General features: G+C 34.2%; 1 long non-coding RNA gene across 1 annotated transcript; it reads right to left on the bottom strand.

Moving 5' to 3' along the window:
- Positions 1–337: 337 nt before the first annotated feature.
- LOC125667727 (uncharacterized) lies at positions 338–16,215 on the bottom strand. Its single transcript, XR_007367334.2, has 3 exons — positions 16,097–16,215; positions 3,323–3,431; positions 338–3,168 (listed from the first exon to the last, which is right to left on the bottom strand). It is a non-coding gene; the product is annotated as an uncharacterized LOC125667727 (long non-coding RNA).
- Positions 16,216–21,348: the final 5,133 nt, after the last annotated feature.

The following is a 21,348-nucleotide window of genomic DNA, read 5'->3' as shown; positions in this document are numbered from 1 at the left end:
TGATTACTAGAATCTATGATAGGATACTTTATATATACAAATGTACACACATATATATACAGTGCAATTACCTATATAGCTGATTTGTATATGTATATATTGTACATGTATATAGGATAGATTGTACATGTATATAGGATAGATCGACTTTCACCTCGCCCAATGAGAATGTTTGTCTGCCTAACATTCCCATGTTTAATTTTTTTTTATGATTGAATAATTTGAAATGCTATCGGGCACGTATATATATAATATATCCCTTACCAAAATATAAGCCCTCTGGCACACAGTTGCTGCAAATTTGCAGCGCATTTGCGGCAAGTTTGCCGCAACTAGTTGCTGCACATTTGCCGCAAGTATACTTTTCCTATGCAAATTTTTCCTCTGGCACACAGTTTGTGGCACAGTTGCGGCACACACTTGCTGCACACTTCTGGCACACAGTGTGTGGCATATTTGCCGCAGGTATACTTTTCGTATGCAAATTTTTCCTCTGGCACAGTTTGCGGCAAACTTGCGGCACACTCTTGCTGCAGACTTCTGGCACACAGTTTGCAGCAAACTTGCGGCACACTTCTGGCACTGTCTGCTTGAAATTAAGGGATGCTATATAAACTGTCATTACAAAACAAAAACACAATAACAATTCAATTAATATAATTTCAAGAACAATGACATATTTAGTAATTAACATATTCAAAAATACTAATTTAAAAAATTTATTCAAAAACAGAAATGGCCTGGTTCTTGTAAAATATGTTATCTATCATAGGAGCAACAGTAGAAAAAAATGACAAATTAAAGGTAGAATTTTTCAACAACAAAAAAGAGAAGAAAAAAAAAAAAAAAGAGAAGGATTTTTAAAATGTTACATGAATATCTTCAATGTTTTTAAAACATCTATAATGTACAGGGTCTGGAAAATGTTAAGTAAAAGCTGAGTTGGTTACATAAAGTACCATGCTTAAAAAATGACTAAGTTCAACTTCACCATGCACATGTAAATTTTTCAAAGAATGCCTGATCACTTCCGAAAAGACACATGTACATTTACAATGCTTCCATAACAGCTGTTCAAGGTCTGAAGGATGTCAAATAAATGCTGTAAGAGGAGTTGATTACAAAAAATAGGTACCATCTATTCAGGAAATGCTTAAAAAAAATGACAAAGTTCAACTAAATGTAATTTTTTTGAAAAAAGTCTGATCACTTTCAAAAAGACACATGCACATCTTCAATGTGTCCATAACTACTGTACAAAGTTTGAGGAATGTCAATTTAGATGTGCACGAGTTGATCACACAAAATAGGTACCATCTATTCAAGAAATGCATAAAAATGACCAAGTTCAATTACACATATTTTTTTTTTTTAAAAGTCTAATCATTTTCAAAAAGATGCATGCACATCTTCAATGTGTTCATAACAACTGTACAAAGATTAAGGAATGTCAAGTTAGAGGTGCATGAGGATTTGATTACACAAAATAGTTACCATCTATTCAAGAAATGCTTAAAAATTACTAAGTTCAACGACATATACATTTCTTTTTAAATGTCTGATCACTTTCAAAAACACATATGCACATCTTCAATGTGTTCATAATAAATGTACACAGTTTGAGGAATGTCAAGTTAGAGGTATGTACGAGGAGATGATTACACAAAATAGGTACTGTCGATTAAAGAAATGCTTAAAAAATGACGAAGTTCAACTACATGTAAATTTTTTCAAAAAATGTCTGATCACTTTCAAAAAGGCACATGCACATCTTCAATGTATCCCTAACAACTGTACAAAGTTAGAGGAACATCAAGTGAGAGATGTGAAAGGAGTTGATTACACAAAGTAGGTACTATTACAGGGAAGCTACTGTCGCTTGCCCACCAGTCATTCACCATTTTATAAACTGTTTGCACATTATGCAACCCGACCAAAAATATAAAATATAATTATAACTAGATGTTAAACTTATCCGGTACCAATTTTGATGCACCAGATGCGCATTTCGACAAATAACGTCTCTTCAGTGATGCTCAACCGAAATGTTTGAAATCCGAAATAACTATGAAGTTTTAGAGCTAAATATAGCCAAAACCAGCGTGTCAAAAAAGTGGAGCCAAATTCCTCCAAGGATAAGAGCTATGCATGAGGGAGATAATCCTTAATTTTGAAATGAATTTCTAAATTTTATAACAGCAATTAAATATACATCCGTATTTTCAAGCTAGTAACGAAGTACTTAGCTACTGGGCTGTAGAGACCCTCGGGGACTAACAGTCCACCAACAGAGGCCTCGACCCAGGGGTCATAATGTAAAAGTTATACGCTACCAATTTTGATGCACCAGATGTGAGAGAAAACTTTAAGAAACTGCAACAACTTCTAATCTACAAATATTGCATTGTGCAATGTTAAAAAGTTCTCGGTGAAGTCCCACCCTGGCCATGAGAGTACATTTTATTTGGAAACTGTTACATAAAGAATTTCTTTCAAGATCCAAGAGAAAAATATCAACCCACAGTGGCACTTTTCTGGCCTAAGGTCAGGTTGTGATTTATAATAAATAGATTTGTGAATTTTGGCCATTTTAAATCAATCATATCCAATGAAAGCTTTTAGAAAATAAAATCCTTCTTAAACTAGCAAGTGCTATACAAATGATGCTATAAATGCTAGAATTGTGTATACAATTAAGACAAAGGAGTTGACATGATCTTATGCACATGTAATTAAGAAGGAGGTCTATCATTTGCATAACATGACTATGTGCATCAATAACAACAGGTTTTGACAACATTTGCAGACAAGAATGAAATATATTCAAAATTCACACATGTAAACTATGCACTTTTCCTCAGAAAAATCTGGAGACAATCTACATTAATTTTAAAATCAGTACTGTGAAGGACTTTATATTCTGATAAATTAATACAGACTTGTGGGCACTTAATTATTAGGGAGAACATTGTAAACATTTACACAAGTTTCTCCATCATAGATGAACGGGAGAATAATAAGACTATCTCCATGCTGTCTGCGCCTTAGAATCAAAAACATGATTGAATTCTGGACCTTCTTCTAATCTTCCACTTGTTCAGTACTTGGTCATCACAATCACATATTGTCCGCAACAGCTCTACTGTCCCATCCATTTGTTGTGATAAACTGCAAATAGTTTTTCAGGTAAGACAGAGTGCCTTTACTCACAAATACATGTATCAGTCTCATCAAATTCACTTGGCAAGTGTGTATAAATTGAAATGTCATTTTTTTTTTAAAAAACTAAATAACACTAAGTAACTTCATTAGTGATTTATACACATTAATCCAGGCCTGCGTGTTGGAACTCTCAGATATGGCAAGTTGAAGACAGCCTATCAACACACCATCACAACTTCTGAATCTACACGACTATCATGAAATATATTCTGAAAAAGATATAAAATTGTAAATAATTACGAGATATCATTGGCCCTCCTATATACAAGTTTGCAAGGCATCTAGCATAGGAAGAATCATTCTGGGGTGTGTACATGTAATTACCCATTCTCTCACAAGAGGGCGCGTTACGCAAGCTTCACATACACCTCTGTCAACGCTTGGAATCACGTGACAATATAATCACATGATATAAACAATCATTCTCGGTTTCCTTTCCCTCTAAAAGTTCAGGCAACATGTGATACATTAGGCTCTTTTCATAGCCAACTGACACTTTAGTAAGTGCATATTTACCGTTTACCTGTTTGTCTGTTATTTTACAAGTTTTATCGTATTTTTACAGCCTTTCTTACTTTTGATTCCATGTTTACATTTAAATCTCCACCACGTGTATATCCTACATTCATACGCATATTACGAAGTAGTTCCAAATTTATGATCAGAAAACGGCGATTTTAAACTATTTACAGTAAGCATCAATTTAATTGCACCAAAAACATATCATAATATGACTAAATATTTAGTCCAAAACATAAATGTTGGATCAAAGAAACATTTAAATTACAAGATTTCTGTAAAAAGCCGTTGACAGAGGTGTAGTGCGAGGAGCACACGGAACTCTGGGTAGAAAATGGTATTTACCGTCACCTGACACCTGGGGCCACCGATTTTCAAAGCCGAGCAATAATCAATGTTGCGTTACAGCCCATTGGGCTAATAAATGCAATATCTGATGTACAACTGTTAATATCATGCTGACCCGACTTTACGTACAAATTAACTTTATTGCCAAGACAAGATCTTCAATCCATTTTAAAAACGTATATGCATTGATGTAGTGACAAAATTGAGATTCCGGAGGTCACATCCCTGATCATAATGCAGTTTAATTTTTCTAACTGGACATCTGGGTTCAAATCATAAGCATTTGAATAAAAATAATAATCAACCATTTATTAAAAAACACCATTTACTTAATAAACTATCCAGTTTTGCAAATATCACCCGAGTAGAAAGTAAACAAAAAACAGCATAATTATTACGGAAATAGGCCTAATTATTTGTTTGTTTTTCGGCCTTTCCCCCTCTATCTCCATTTTTTTAAAGTGCCTATATGGTCCTGTCCAAATGTATAAGAAGAAAAAAAAATCCGCGAGGGCTACGATAATACAACTAGGAGTCTTATCTCATACAAAGGAAATCTAAAAAAAAAAATAATAATTCCACATAATTTCAAAGAATTGAATGAAGCATGTACATTTATGAACGTAAACACTGACTTGCAAGATTTGACGTAGTTTCTGTGGAAACGAGGGCGTTATTTATATTCGGTCTTTCTATCCCCCTCGTTTCTGTCCAAGCCTTCATAAAGTATGTGGGAAATCAGCCGCGCTTCGGTTTAAATTTATTTCAGCGTACCTTTGATAAGAATCGTTCGAAAACTTACATAAATCAATTCATGAATGATTTTGCGCAGAGAATACAACTGAAACCATTCAATTCCACACGAAAGTAACGATAATCATCATCATTTCAAACACAACAGCCTTTCGCTGTCAAATTCGCCTCCATGATAAACAATGACTTCAGCGCATGCGTCACCACATTTTGTTAAACAGCTTGAGGCCCAAGAGGGGTGAAATAAGTTACTAAAAGTAAATCGCACACAAATCTAACTTTTTCAGTTTATTTCTCATCACACGCATTGCATTTCATATCTGTGAATGGACTTATTCTTCTGAATATGAAAATAATGAATTACTGGAAACAAAATAAGTAAAAAAAATGTAATTGGGAATAAAAAATATTTAAAAAAGACCATTCAAAGGTAGAAAGTGGGCAATGTGTACTACATTCCTGAAATGGGATTAATTATCATTAAAGGAACTGCATCTCATGTGTTTATTTCCCCCTTTTATATTTATGTTCCCCAAACAAAGTTTGGGAACATATTGTTTTTACTCTGTTTCTTCTTATTATTATTAAGGTCTTCCGTTTCCAAACGGAAGACCTTCTAGTGATTCTACTGTTTATTATTATTATTTTTTTTTTCCCTTTCGTCTCCGAGACCGTTGGATGGATTTCCTGAAACTTTCACAGATTGAAGAGAACGAGTGTACCTCGAGGCATTTTTTTTCATTTTTTCAAAATTCACTTCCGTTGGTGAGATTCGTCCGATTTTCCGGTTTTTGTCAGCAGCTTTGTCCGGGGGTAAACTTGAAAACGACTAAAGATAATCGAATGAAACTTTCAGGGATGATAGATCTATTTTCTCTATGGTGCATGCATGTAATATTTTTTGTCGCCGTCACTTCCGGTCGTCACCGGAAGTGTTTAAATAAATCATCAATTTTAAACTTTTTTCTTTCAAATTGAATCCTATTTCGGTTTACTATATGTCCTTCTAATTCTCAAAAAATGTTGACCCCACCGGAAGTTGAATCTCCAACTTCCGGTTATATCAAAGAAAGACTATTCATTCTCTCATTTTTCAGAGCCATAAATTTCGGTCATGAGACTAGTTAATGAGTGAAGTTTTACATATATTATAGTCACTATAAATGTCTAGAGTAACGTCAAATATTTTTGTAAAATTCACTTCCGGTCGGCAAATACAGCTTATTGGCTGTTTTCGTTGTCCAGCGTTTTTCTCAGAAACGGTAAAAGATAGAGTCACCAAATTTTCAGGGTTAATAGATCTCACTTTGTAGGCGTGCAATAGGGGGTTAAGAATGTCGGCCGTCACTTCCGGTCGTCACCGGAAGTGATTAATAAATCATAAATTTCAAACTTTTTTCTTTCAAATTGAAACCTATATCGCTTTATTAGGTCTCGTTGTAATTCTCAAAAAAACTATTGATCCCACCGGAAGTTGAATCTCCAACTTCCGGTTATATCAAAGAAAGACTATTCATTCTCTCATTTTTCAGTGCCATAAATCTCGGTCATAAAACAAGTTAATGATTTGAATTTTACATATGTTTTAGACACTATAAATGTCTAGATCAAATTTAATTATTTTTGTAAAATTCACTTCCGGTCGTGAGATATGGGGTGGACATATTCAAACCTTGTTTTTTCAGTTTCTCAATAATGAATATAGATAGACGCTTGAAACTTGTAGAGTTGATCAACTAACAGTAGTCCATTGCACACATACATTCAATTTTTTCGTCCGTCACTTCCGGTCTATACCGGAAGTATTTAAAAAAAATGTCGATTTTCCGATTTCTTCAAGTGATTTCTCAGAGATGGCTGGATATATTTTCTTGAAATTTTCAGGGATAATGTCTTATAAAATGACCTTGCTATAATTATTTTTGTTTTTACAAAATTCACTTCCGATCGGAAAATATGGCCGATTTTCTGTTTCTCAAAAGGAATTTTGTCCAGCATTTTTCTTGGAAAAGGTAAAATATAGGGTCATCAAATATTCAGGGATGATCAATCTCCGTTTGTAAGCGTGCAGTAGGGGGTTGAACATGTCGACCGTCACTTCCTGTCGTCACCGGAAGTGATCGAAAGAATCGCAAATTTCAAACTTTTTCTTTTAAATTGAAACCTATACTAGTTTATTAACTCTCTTTCAAAGTGTCAAAAGAATATTCAGTCTGTCGGTAGTCAAAACAACTACTTCCGGTTTCTTGATAAAATACCTTTTTACTTTTTGTCTCTTTGTCCCCATAAATCTCGCTTATATTTGAAATCTTTCATATGATTTTCACATGTCTTAATAAAAAGTATCAACTTCTAAAGTTTTGATAATTTTTTTTCAAAATTGACTTCCGGTCGGTAGTAACCTACTACTTTTTCTTTCTTTAGTCTACTTCTTTTTGTTGAGAACTCTTTCAGATAGAGACGTGAAATTTTGAGGGGATATAGACAATAAGAGTCGCTGTCATTTATAGGAAAAAGCATCTGAATAGTACTTCCGGTCGTCACCGGAAGTTACAAGAAAGGAGTAAAAAATTTGATAATACATTTCTCATTCATTGTCAAGGCACATTTTCTGATACATTTAAATGGTTTTCGTAGGAATAGAAAGCTCTTTACCGGAAGTGGTCTAACGGAAGACCTACTCATTACTAGTAATGAGTGTCTAGTTATTATTAAGGTCTTCCGTGTCCTGCTGAAGACCTTACTATTATTGTTCGCGTTCTTCTTCTTCATTATTATTATTATTATTATTTTCCTTGGTAGTACACGCGTTTTTCTCAGCCATTTCTCGATCGATTTTCACGAAATTTTCAGGAAAGATGTCTTTTGGTGACGAGACTTTGCTTGCAAAATTTCGTGCTTGACGTCACTTCCAGTCAGGAGTTATCTCTCTTTTAGTGACTTTTTGAAGGGCCTTGTTGTCCACACATCTCCTCCGTTAGTTTTGAAGCTAGAGTCTTGAAATTTCTACACAAGATAGAGTAAACATTTTAGAAGATTTGTGGGGGATTCGATTTTACCGGAGGCGATTTGCCTAAAGGCTCGCCTGGACCTGAAAAAATGGATGCCAAAATTTTTCGCCGATTTTGGCGATTTTTGACCTTTGATCTCCAATATCTTTTTTCTTGCAAATATTTTGTTAAGACATGTAGAACAAAAGTTGTGCACATTTACGAGATCTTTTCGAAAATATCAAGATTTAGGGGCTAGCCCCTTAAATTAGGGATCTAGAAGGGCTCAAAGTCTAGATCAAATATCTCAAAAATCGTTAATATTTTGGTATAAGTCAAAGAACAAAAAATGTTCATCTCAACAATCCAAATCTATTCATATAAAAATTTAGGTCATATGTTACATAATAAGGGATTTTAAGGGCCAAAACCATAAATTTTTTACCCCTTGTATCTCGAAAACGACAAAGATTTTAAAAAGCAATAAAGAACAAAAGTTGTTCAGAATGACGATCTGAACAATATGCATATTTCGTTTTTACCCTATGTGGCCCCGTTAGGGAGCTACAGTTTGGCCCCTAAAAATTACTTCTAGAAATAACTCGAGAACGGTAAAGAATTTCTAAATACTTGTTGAACAAAAAATGTTTGAAATGTCATGACCTTTCTTACGATATCAAGCAAAAGGGGCTGACCCTTTAAATTAGGGGCCCAGAAGGGTCCAAAGGTTTAAGAGAATATCTCACAAACTATTAATATTTTGTAATAAGTCATTGAAGCGGAAATGTTCATCTAAACGAGCTTGTTCTTATCAAATCAAAAAGTAGGTCATATGTTACGTAATAAGGGATTTTAAGGGCCAAAATCATAAATAATTGACGCCTCATATCTTGAAAACGACAAATATTTTGAAAAGCATTATTGAACAAAAGTTGTTCAGAATGATAATCTAAACAATATGTACATTTCGTTTTTTCCCTATGTGGCCCCGTTAGGGAGCTACAGTTTGGCCCCTAAATATTTCTTGTAGAGATAACTCGAAAACGGTAAAGAATTTCTAAATACTTGTTGAGCAAAAAATGTTTAAAATGACAAGGCCTTTCTTACGATATCAAGCAAAACGGGCTGGCCCTTTAAATTAGGGGTTCAGAAGGGTCCAAATGTTTTTGAGAATATCTCAGAAACTATTAATATTTTATAATAAGTTGTAGAAGCGGAAATGTTCATCTCAACGAGCTTGATCTTATCAAATCAAAAAGTAGGTCATATGTTACGTAATTAGAGATTTTAAGGGCCAAAATCGTAAATATTTGACGCCTCATATCTTTAAAACGACATATTTTTTGAAAAGCATTATTGAACAAAAGTTGTTCAATGTGTCATAACCTATCGATCAATATCAAAAAATGGGTCTGTGGGCCTCATGGCTCGCCTGTAGAGTCGATTTTTGTCGATATCAGTCGATTTCAAAAACTTGTAACTGGTAAATATTTTGTAAGGACATATTGAACAAAAGTTGTTCAGTTTATCGAGATCTATCGATTGATATCAAGAAATAGGCCTATGGTCCTAATGGCTCGCCTGTAGAGTCGATTTTTTGTCAATATCGGTCGATCTCAATAACTTTTTACAGGTAAATATTTTGTAAAGACATATAGAACTAAAGTTGTTGAGTCTATAGAGGGCTAACAAATGACATCAAGAAATAGGCCCGCGGGCCTTATGGCTCGCCTGGAGAGTCGAATTTCAAACGAATTTCACCGCAACTTTGCTTCAGAAGCTTATGATATGAAAAATTTATTATATCTAAAGTGCCTTAAAGTCGGAAACTAAATTGGGACTCATTTGTCTTTTTTTTTTTTTTTTTTTAACTCCGAGTGCATCAACAAATCGGACGGAAGACCTACTCGTTGCTCGCAACGAGATCATGTCTAGTTATTTTTATTATTCTTTTTCTCCGGTACTTTTTTGTCCGGTAGTGTTCTCAGAAACTACAAAAGGGATCGATATGAAACTTTCCAGGATAATAGTATAGCGTTTGTAGATGTGCATAGTGATAGTCATTTTGTCTGCACGTGCATGCACGCGCGCGCACTGCAATTTTGGTACAAAAAATGGAAAATCAGAATATTAAAGGGATCGATATGAAACCTAAATAGGATGGTAGTATATCATTTGTAGATATGAAAAATAATAGTTATTTTGTCTGCACGCGCACCCATGCGCGTGTATTACAAAATTTGTACACTAACTTTGGAATCAGTCTAACTTTTTTATTGTTCATTGAAATGGCTTGATATTCATACCATAGGTAGATATTGAGACCCTTAACTGATTTGCATGGTCAAAATTACCAATTTGCACGCGCATGCACGTGCGCTTCATTTTGATTGGATAATACTAAAACGTTTGTAACTATCTTATTTATGAAGCGAATGGGATGATATTCACAAAATACGTAGACAATATGTGTATCTATATATTGGTAGAACAAAAATGCCAACGCACACGCGCATGCGCGTGCAACGTTTTTCAAATGTTCAATTTTTAAAGGACGATAACGTTTTTGTTTTTCATCATATTCTATTGATATTAGGGGTTTAGATGTTTCTTGGTACTCCTTACAAATTGATGTGGTTAGAATTACTGCTCAGCACGTGCATGCACGTGTGCTGAATTCTGATTGGACGATTTTAAAATTGCTATAACTTCCTTATATTTGGTGGAAACGTTATGAAATTCATACTGTGGGTATATGATACAAATGCCGGTTGAACGACATCAACAAAAATTCGGAATCATACACGCGCGTGTGTGAATGCACGTGCAACGCCTTCTTTCATTTCTTGGTACTGAAATGACCATATTGTGCATGAAATTAAAGCCTAAAATAAAATGATTTTTTGCTATAGATTCACAAAGACATCACTTTTTAATTGGGGAACATATGTAACGGTCCCCGTTACAATTAGAACTAGTCATTTTTATTTTTATATTTTGTTATTATATTTATTCATCATATCTTCCTTTTGGGGGGGGGGGGTTGTATCTTACAAACCTGTGACATAAGAACTTTATCTGTTTATACAGACTGTTAAACTGCAAATCAATGAAGGTGATTAATTTCAGTCTACTGAACATTTATTGGCGGATCTCGACGGGGGGTGGGGGTTGCACAGGCTGCAATCCTCCTTTTGATTTTGGGAGTGAGAGAGAGAGAGAGTTTATTTATGCGGGGAAATGACTTTTAATCGCCCACGTCTCTCCAACACGAGGTCAGCGCTTGGAAACAGAAGTGGTCAGTCGTAGATTTAGTTGATGCCAAGTGAAATGCTTGTCGGAATTCAATAAAGATATTTTCCAACTCGCAGAAATTATAATTCTTCATCGGCTGCACCTTACCCGTTACCAACTGCAAAGTAGAAAGGTCCTTTTCATTTCAACACTTACTTGTAAAGATGTACTATACGTTCCACAATGGGAAAGGAGAGACTTTCTGGAGTGTCATTAATGAACGATTACCCCCAATATCAAACTGGACATTAATTATCTAACAAAGAGATCCATTCACATGCATCGGACAGAATCAATTGAACTCTTTTAGGGAAAATGTCAAATCATCAATGCTGGATCAAAACTTAATTTTAAATATTTATGGGGGAGGGGTTCGAAACTCCTGCAAGTTTATGCAATCAGACATCGATATTCATGTACACTGATTACTATTTTCAACATCATCAAATTTTATTTTAAGGTGTGTGTGTGTGTGTTGATGAAGACTAAGTGAATGAAGTTTTTTGTCAGATATTGAACGTTTATCAATGAACATTGTAAATATAAACGTTTGTCATATTCAATTCTTTTTTAAAGGATGTTTTAATCGGTAACTAACTTATAAAACTGCAAGTATACGATAAAAAATAAGTACACTGTACAAAACACATATCATGGTATCAGGCTTAAAATAAAAATTGATTTGTTTGATGTACTCCGACCGCCCCGTGAAATTTGCCCCGACCCGGTCATTTTTTCCACACTTGGAAATTTATTAATTTTTTTTTTATTTGCTCCTTGGAAAATAGACATTCTTTGAATTTGTATTAAACTTTATGCCATTTTTTTTTTTTATTATTTGGACTAGTTGTTTTACAGAATTCTTGATATCAAAATGTCCTTAGGACGTCTTTCGGTTCTACTTTCACTTTGATAATGACCATTTGTTAATCCGGGAACTTTTCAAACACTTTTCTATGTGAACGATCAAATATACCGCATCATAGCTCCAAATTACCACATTATCTACCAAAAAGATAGAACAAGGAGCTACGAACTCCCCCGTCGAGGCTTGATCGTATTTATGTACAAAAGTTAGAAAGCCATGCATGTTATTAAGATAAAAAAAAAAAATCACGTGGGATAGCGCACCAAAATTATGGCGGACCACGAGTCGGCGCTTAAGTTGATGGTCTATATTTCTGAAAAGGCACACATATTATTTTGATATAGGATTATCTAAATGTTATGACGATTTAATAGGCGAACGGCACTTTTACTTTGCTCTTAAACTGAGACCCACGAATGGACCACGATCGTCATAACTATTTGAACGATGCGGGAAAGTCGGCATTAAAATTATATTGGGTAATATTAAAACTTATTGTAAATTGCTGTCATCATGCAATTCACTTGGATATTCATGGATCACATGAAAGTGTTTAAGTGATTGCTATTATGAATGTCGGAATCGACCGGTGGTAACAAAAAGTGGTGTTCATTAATTAATTAACAACTGTAGAGGTCCTCATCCGTGACGAATGCAAAATGACCTCAGTAAATTTCAGGAGACATTGGAAGATTTACATGTACTATATACAATGTGTACAAAATTATTGTTCTAAACTCTATTCTGTCTGGCAGCGTTATGTGTTTAATGAAAACATAAGAAAATTTGTAAATCTGATTTTCAAAAAAAAAAATTTTAAAAAAATACCGGCCTACCTACCCGACTTGAAAAATGTGGGTCGGAGTACATCAAACAAACAAAAATTTAATGATGGCCCCAACAACAGTCAACAGATCCTCTGGTTCATCCTCGTTGAAAATCTATATCCGCGCCTGATATTATGCGGGTCGAGATCAATCAAACAATATTTCAACACTTCTGTTAATTATCTTTTTTCTTTTTATTATTATTATTCATATTTTTTTGTTGTTGTTTTTTTTGTTTTTTTGTTTTTGTTTGTTACAACGATGACATTTTTCAAAACAAACAGCACAGCAAAAACAATATGTGCATTTATTTCAGACAATATCGAACTTGCGATTAAATTCAAATTACGTACATTTTCTTCTATTTTTCATTTCAACAAACACTTAGAATAATTTATGTAACAACTTCCTTTTTATCTATATTGTTTTCTGTATTTTCAAATTCAGAAAAATATGTCTATTCACAAAAATATGATGCGTGTAATGAAAAAATAAACTGAAAAAGTTAGATTTGTGTGCGATTTACTAAAGTAAGGCATTTCATCCCTCTTGGGCCTCTAGCTGTTGAGGTGACGCATGCGCTGAAGTAATTGTTTATCATGGAGGCGAACTTGACAGAGAAAAGCTGTTGTGTTTGAAATGACGACGATTATCGTTGCTTTCGTGTGGAATTGAATGTTTTCAAATGTATTCCCTTGGATAACAGGTCGTTCCGTCCCTAGACGGTCCGTCCCATGGTCGATTCGGCCCATTTTGCTTAGTCGATCCGGCCCCTCCATTTTTTTTAAATCAGAGACACAATAAATGATTATTACTTAAGAAAAAGGGAAGTTTTTGCATATATATTGCAGTTATAGTTATCAAAATTAGATAACTGCCGAAATACAGGCACTTGTTTCTGTAAATGATTTATGACTTCTGTATACTAATGTTGTTCTTCGTATACAGAAGTCGTAAGTCATTTACAGAAACAAGTGCCTGTGTGCCGAAATCAGACATGTAAATAAAAAAATTTATACAACCCTTAACTAGGATTTGTAATTGTTGTTTTAAGTGAGATAGTTATGAAAATGTGTGCTCATTAATTATTGTAAAAACATAGTTATTCAACTATGTATAGCAATCAATGTAAATGTGTGTCCCATGTCCACTGATCTTTGTGAAAACACCTTAGTGAAAACAGTTTTTATAACTGCATTGTTGTGCAACCTTTGATCATTAATTACGAGCTTACAGTAACCTACATGTAACTATTAGAAGTTTTTTGTGTTTTTTTTAAACTCCAGAAGTTCAAAGAATTGCTCATGATTTGGAAATAGAATGTGGCAGGTATAGAAATATTCCAAGAAATGAGAGTATGTAAACTTTGTCTAAAAACAAAAGGTATTCTTTGTATTGAAAATTAAGCCCACTTAATCGAATATTGTTATGTGTATAATGATCTTAGATAAAGCTGTCAAATATCAAAACATCTCTTCTTTTTGGGAAATACTGAAAGCTTATTTCAATATGGAGGAACAAATACCTTAAATGCTTTGGCAAAGTATATTTTTCTTCCTTTTAAAAGAAGAGATATTCGTTATGATAAACAGTCTCAAGAAGATTAATTTACATTACGTGTGATCCAAGTTAATTAGTCTGCAATCAAGCCATAAATACCATAGAGCATATTAAAGGATGACTACCTGATGACAGAAGATATCAGCGGCACACACACCATGCATGAAGATGAAATACACAGATGAATTAAATCAATTCAGTATTGTAAATACCACTTGAAAAAATATCATTTTTTCTGGGCCGGATCGACTAGGGGACGTATTAACTAGGGGACAGATAGTCTAGGGACGGATCGGTAATGGGACGAATCGACTAAGGGACGGATTGATTATGGGACGGAACGTCGAGAAAACATTCCCTTGCGGCAAAACCACAGGTGCTTGGGTCATAATATATGAATACACATCTAACCTTATACATATGTAAATAATCAACAAGGTCGGAAGCTTAAAAATGGCGGCGATTCAACTCGCTTATTTACAGGCCGAAGTTCTGCAAAAAAATAAAACTTGCTGTATCTTTTCCTGTAATGTGCACATCCCAATATAGCTAAATCACAGTCTTATATCCTTACATGTTGCAAATATACTCTTTAAATTTAATTTTGACAGTTTTTTCTGTCAACCATCTCAACCTGCCCGGAACTCTTCTTAAAATGTATCACGCGAACCAAAAATGACGCTTCCGGAAAATTCGAGGTAACCCGAATCCAGTTTCTTATAAGAGAAGTAAATTTAATTCAGACTAGAATCAGAAGTTCAGTATCCGCAATATTTTTTTTTTATATCCATAAAGTACTAGCCTACTAGTACTATGCAATAATGTATTATGTGACCTGTAAATCTTGGAAATCCTTGGGTATTTTTGTTGAAAACGATTATTTACGTTTAGTATTTGCAGTAACTCAAGAAATAACTACATGAATATACAAAATACTTGTTTTTTGGTGTTTTTTTTTTTTTTTTTTTACGTAACATTTTTGCAGATTAAAATTTTCTTTATTTTTCATCTTGTTTCCTTTTCTTCGTTTGAATACGCGCCAAGTCGATATGTTTGAAAATCTCGGAATATCTTTACGTTTTTCATACTGTTCATTGGCATTCGGGTTACCTCGAATTTTCCGGAAGCGTCATTTTTGGTTCGCGTGATACATTTTAAGAAGAGTTCCAGGCAGGTTGAGAAGGTTGACAGAAAAAAACTGTCAAAATTAAATTTAAAGAGTATATTTACAACATGTACGGATATAAGACTGTGATTTAGCTATATTGGGATGTGCACATCACAGGAAAAGATACAGTAAGTTTTATTTTTTGCAGAACTTCGGCCTGTAAATAAGCGAGTTGAATCGCCGCCATTTTTAAGCTTCCGACCTTGTTGATTATTTACATATGTATAAGGTTAGATGTGTATTCATATATTATGACCCAAGCACCTGTGGGCAAAATCATTCATGAATTGATTTATGCAAGTTTTCGAACGATTCACATTAAATGTAAGCTGAAATAAATTCAAACCGAATCGCGACTGATTTCCCACATACTTTATGAAGGCTTGGACAGAAACGAGGGGGATAGAAAGACCGAATATAAATAACGCCCTCGTTTCCACAGAAACTAGATTTGACGCAACAACATACAATATGAGCGATGGTCAGTTTCGTTTTGAACAATATATTAGAGAGTTTATAACTATAAGATACACAGTAATTCACTTACTCAATGACTGGAAGATTCTCCTCAGAATATCTGCATCAACTGATTCAACTCCTGTTCTCGATTCATGTTCAAAATGATGTTTACCGGTATAACATCATGGCGCCTTTCGCGCTCAGCATATATTGTGTGAATCCCACACCCGACGCATTGAACCCGATCTCTATTTACGATGCATAGAGCCGTAAAGTCCCATGAAGACCTACTTTGGTATACAGCTTAGATTATTCTAACTTAGTATCAATTAGCATTCCACAAACCAGAATAACGAACCTGGATAAAATCCTGATATGTAAATCATACGATATAAAGGTGAATTTTTACCACTCCATTTGATTAATTTCAACTCACAAACCCAGTATCTGAACTGTAATCAACAGATATACATGTAAATAAAGAAATCTCTCTCTCCCCCTCTCTCTCCATTTATTTAGATATAGAAAAAAATTTCTTCACATTTTTTTCTAATTACTATATTACCCTTTGAACATCTACAATTCAGACGATGCTATATCAAAGGAAAACCATTGTAAAGTACTATGCAACCCTGTCAATGTAGTTCATGCTAGAAGGTTTTGTGAATTTTTACATGAATGTTTTGAATTGCGCACCAAAAGTAGAGTGCTATATATAACTACATTTAATTTTTACATGAATGTTTTGAATTGCGTACCAAAAGTAGAGTGCTATAACTACATTTAATTTCGCCATTTACAAAACACGGACAAGTCACGGACGCACGGATGCACGGAAATAGAAAAAATAGTACAAATCACGGATTCATTTTGCACGGATAATAAAATTGTCCGTGCATTTTTTAAAATTATAAAATCAATTGATTTGTGACTTTGAACATATTTTGAATTGTTTTGTGTACACCCCAGAGAATGTCTATCAGTCACGGAATTTTCAGTGCATTGTGACGTCACCGTAATTGTTTCGTCACAAACATTTGTCCGTGATTTGTATGCAATATTTCCGTGATTCCTTCATTACATCATAACAATGTAAGATTTACAGACGGCAGACTATATTTCTTTCAAATACAAGTATTTTATCGTTATTTCATATAAATTCTTCAATTTACGGAATTTCCGTAAACTATGGTATCCGCGACTGAAGAAAAAATCTGTCCGTGATTTGATAAATAATATAAATCACGGATTCATCCGTGGATGATAACAATTTCCGTGAATCTAAAAAAAAAAAAGAAGTGTATTATATGTGTACTGACATGTAATACCTGGAATAATAACACAAATTGCACGTAAATAATTAAAAGAAATTTAATAACATCATATATCATTTAAGAACTCTTACAATCCATACATTTGATTGTTTTTGACTTCCTAATTTGTTTAGTACTATAAGTGTTGAATTTTGACATCGTGGATGAAACCACTGGCGACACTTTGTACAATTAAACATGAATCCATAGTCAGGCATTCTACAAGTACAAAACAACTTTATGTCGAATGTTAATTCTACGGACTGTTCGCGCTTGCATGTAGATGAAGGGAATTTACGGAAAATTCCGTTGTTTATGCAATCCATTAAATGGGGTCTCATTGCCTCTGTATCAAACTAGAAACACAATTATCATTATTTATTACATCCATAAACACATCAAATCACGGAAACTGCATGAACAAATCTTAAAAGTCACGGACGATTTTTTAAGTCACGAATGATTTTAAAGTCACGGACGATTTTATAGTCACGGATACAAAAGTTACGGAAATTCTGTAAATTGTTCTTATTAAAGAATTATAAGAGAATAACGATTAAAATAAAATATTATTCTTGTATTATGAAAGAAATATAGTCTTCCGTCTGTAATTTAGTGTACATTTCGCATGTTTAACAATTACAGTGGCGTCACAATGCACAGAAAATGTCCGTGACTGGTAGATTCTACCTACATATCCCCAACCTACATGCACATGCATATTCTATATTTTAAAAAATGCACGGAAAATTTTATCATCCGTGCAAAATGAATCCGTGATTTGTACTATTTTTATCTATTTCCGTGCATCCGTGCGTCCGTGACTGTCCGTGTTTTGTCAACCTCCTTTAATTTATGTAATATGCAATACTAAATTGCATACATATAATATGACAGGTACATATCAAATATATACTTGTATTTACATATATGTAAATGAACTGTTAGTAATTAGTTTATTGTCATTATATATCTCATATTGTGTAACATGATTGTATGCCAACATGCTTGGTGAATCAATAGATAATTGAAATAATTAGATTAAAATTCAGATACCTGTGCACTTACATCTTACTTTAAAGGGGCATTGCTGTGAAAGTGATGGCAACCATTTTTTTCTCAAAATCTCTGTTTTGCACACTCTAACGTCATGCTAGGTCAAAAGGTCATAGGGAAAAAAATCTTACATCCGGGTCCTTTGTCAATGTGAAACAGCGAACGACGACGGCTGCTCACCAACATTTTACGGGTGAGACATAGTTTGTTTAAGCATGTAAGATGATAAAAATATAACATTCGTAAAAAATACAATTTAAAGTTACCATTAAGAGTTGCAGATTAGAATGTTTCATTCACATTTGTTTAATTTGAGCTGGTGGAGTATAGGTTGTTTATGTCTGCTCGCGCTCGCTACTTTCACTCACAGGGGCTAAGCCCGTTTTGGGCCCGAACTCTGTGATACCATAAATATAGATTTATGGTATCACAGAGTTCGGGCCCAAAACGGGCTTAGCCCCTGTGCTTTCACTTGCGATGTTTTTTATCGAATTAAATAGCTCTCTAAAATTAACCCAGTGAAGTAGTACATTGCATATATAGTCTAATCAATCTAGCAAATCACCTCAAAGTAATTGCAACAGAAACAAACTCGATGGAATTTAATAAACAAAAGCTTGATTAACAACATACAAAAAATCGGACAAAATCGGACAATGGGAAATATTTAAAATTTAGACTTAAATATTTTAGTAAATCATCGATATTTTGTGGTGTTTACGGCACGCCGTACACGTAAAGGGGAGTAACTTAACTGTGACAGTCATCGGAATAAAGTTATACACGATGATCTAAAGTGCATGTAATAAAAAACGCGATTAAACAGCTAAACAGTTGTATTAAAAAGGTGATTTTAAGACCTATATACATACAATATTGCTCAGCATCTCATATTCTTTGCCGACTTCCATTCCCGGGGAACTTTCGCGAATAAATCTTCAAAATATTTTGTTTGACCCTCTACTGAATTAATTTTAATATAGAACACAATATTTACTTTAAAAGTTATGAATAATCAATTATAAATGAAATTTTAAAGAATTAGTGTCAATTTACAAGGGGGAATTACGGTTGTTAAAAAAGAAAGTATGGAAAGCCATTCGGGTTAAAAGTTTCAGTTATTTTGTATCTTCATCATTTGAGCAAGCGCTTTGTATTAAAAACTTTTATAAAACTAAGTAAGTAAAGTATTTTTGCTTTTCTTTTTCAAATTCAGGTTTGGGGAGTCATTCATGTGTAATAATAATGATAATAAAACATTGATAATATAAATAATAAACACTTGCGCATAGTATCATGATTTGATGTAAAATCGAGTAGTTACTCTTTCTAATTAGTCTTGGGCTCACGACCTGTGGAACCACATCTCCTAGCAGCATGCGAACAGCGTGCTAGACCGCCCGGCCATCTATTCAAGACAAAACTTGTTTTCGATGACGATGGAATTCTCGCCACGCTGGCACACGATCATTGAGAATGGAAATGGGATACAGTTATTTATCGTAAATTTTAGAGGATCATACAAAATGCACATTGTGTTCGAAATGTCTATATATAAAGCACAGAAATAGCAACGAACTCTGAAATAAACATAACTGCCCTAAGGGACGAAATCAATGTCGGATGAAAATTTAAATTCAATTAGTTAGGGGGAGGGGAATAAAAACTCCCGTAAGTTTCTGACATCCGACATCGATTACACTTTAGTGGAAAAAGGAAAAAGACAAGCGACTGTTGAATACCACATAATATTTAAAACATATTAATGAACATTTAATAGATTTAATGTACACTTTCATTTGTGAATAAACAGTAGAAAAGGTATACTAGTGTTATTTATAATCGTACGTTTCTTCTGTTGTTATTCGATTAGTTTCAACATTTGTCATATTAAGTTTTAAAGGGGGGGGGGGGTGTTCTTGGTGAAAACTACATGTATGTGAACTTAGTTTTTTGTGAGACATTGAATTTTTGATCTTGCCCCTAAGTGAAGAATATCGTTAAAACCAGACGTCTTTTTAGGAAACGAAATTTGTCAATCCTTGCCATTTCTACATGCATTCACAGGATGCGACACAACGTCAAGAATGTTCGGCATCGGAACGGGTCCTGTATAGTCAAAATGTAGACAAATCGCGAAAAAATTCTGTATATGATTAGTTTTTAAATGGAGGCAGGCTACTGACAAACAAGTTGATGGTGAAGGGGTTTCAACTGTTTCGTTTAAAGTCAGCATTTCGCGATTATATGGTTGTTATAACAATCTACTTTGCCAATACAACATATCATTGGGTCAAATCTGTCTGACTTGTTTCATATAGATTGTTAGGCCGTTTTTTGGCACAATGATATTGAATAAGGGTAACTCCGTTTGCCTTATTAAAATATAGAGCTCACATCGGGTGTAACCGGTCAACAGGGGGTGCTTACTCCTTATAGCCCATAGGCACCTGATCCCACTTCTGGTATATCCAGGGGTCCGTGTTTGCCCACCTCTCTATTTTGTATTGCTTATAGGAGTTACGAGATGGATCACTGTTCGTTATCTTCACCTTCCTATATGAGGATTTCATAGAGCAAAAAGATATATTCTGGTGTCGATGTCATGTCGACTTTGTACGATGGAATACCATAGAGACACTTATAGGAGATTTGCGTTGTGAAGTATTGTCTAACACAATATCATTTTTATAAGTTCAGTCATTGCCACTAACTACTAACTACAGCTGCAAAAAAGGAGCAATGCAAGAATTTTTTAAGTCATAGAGTGGACTAAAGAAATGATTAATTTGGATCCTTCGAATTGGGGCTTATCACTTTTCAGCAATTCTTGTATCCGTTAAAACTAAATTACAAGTCTCGCCAGATAAACTTTTGAACGTTTTTCGCTGTAAATGCAAGGCAAATTGTGACACTAGCCGTTGTACTTGTAAAAACATGGACTGAACTGTACTGCAATTACTCAAATGAT

This window comes from Ostrea edulis, chromosome 3, assembly GCF_947568905.1.
Source record: "Ostrea edulis chromosome 3, xbOstEdul1.1, whole genome shotgun sequence".
NCBI classification, from domain to species: Eukaryota; Metazoa; Mollusca; class Bivalvia; order Ostreida; family Ostreidae; genus Ostrea; species Ostrea edulis.
Note: the sequence above shows the minus strand (reverse complement) of the source record. Positions and strands in the feature narration are given on the sequence as shown.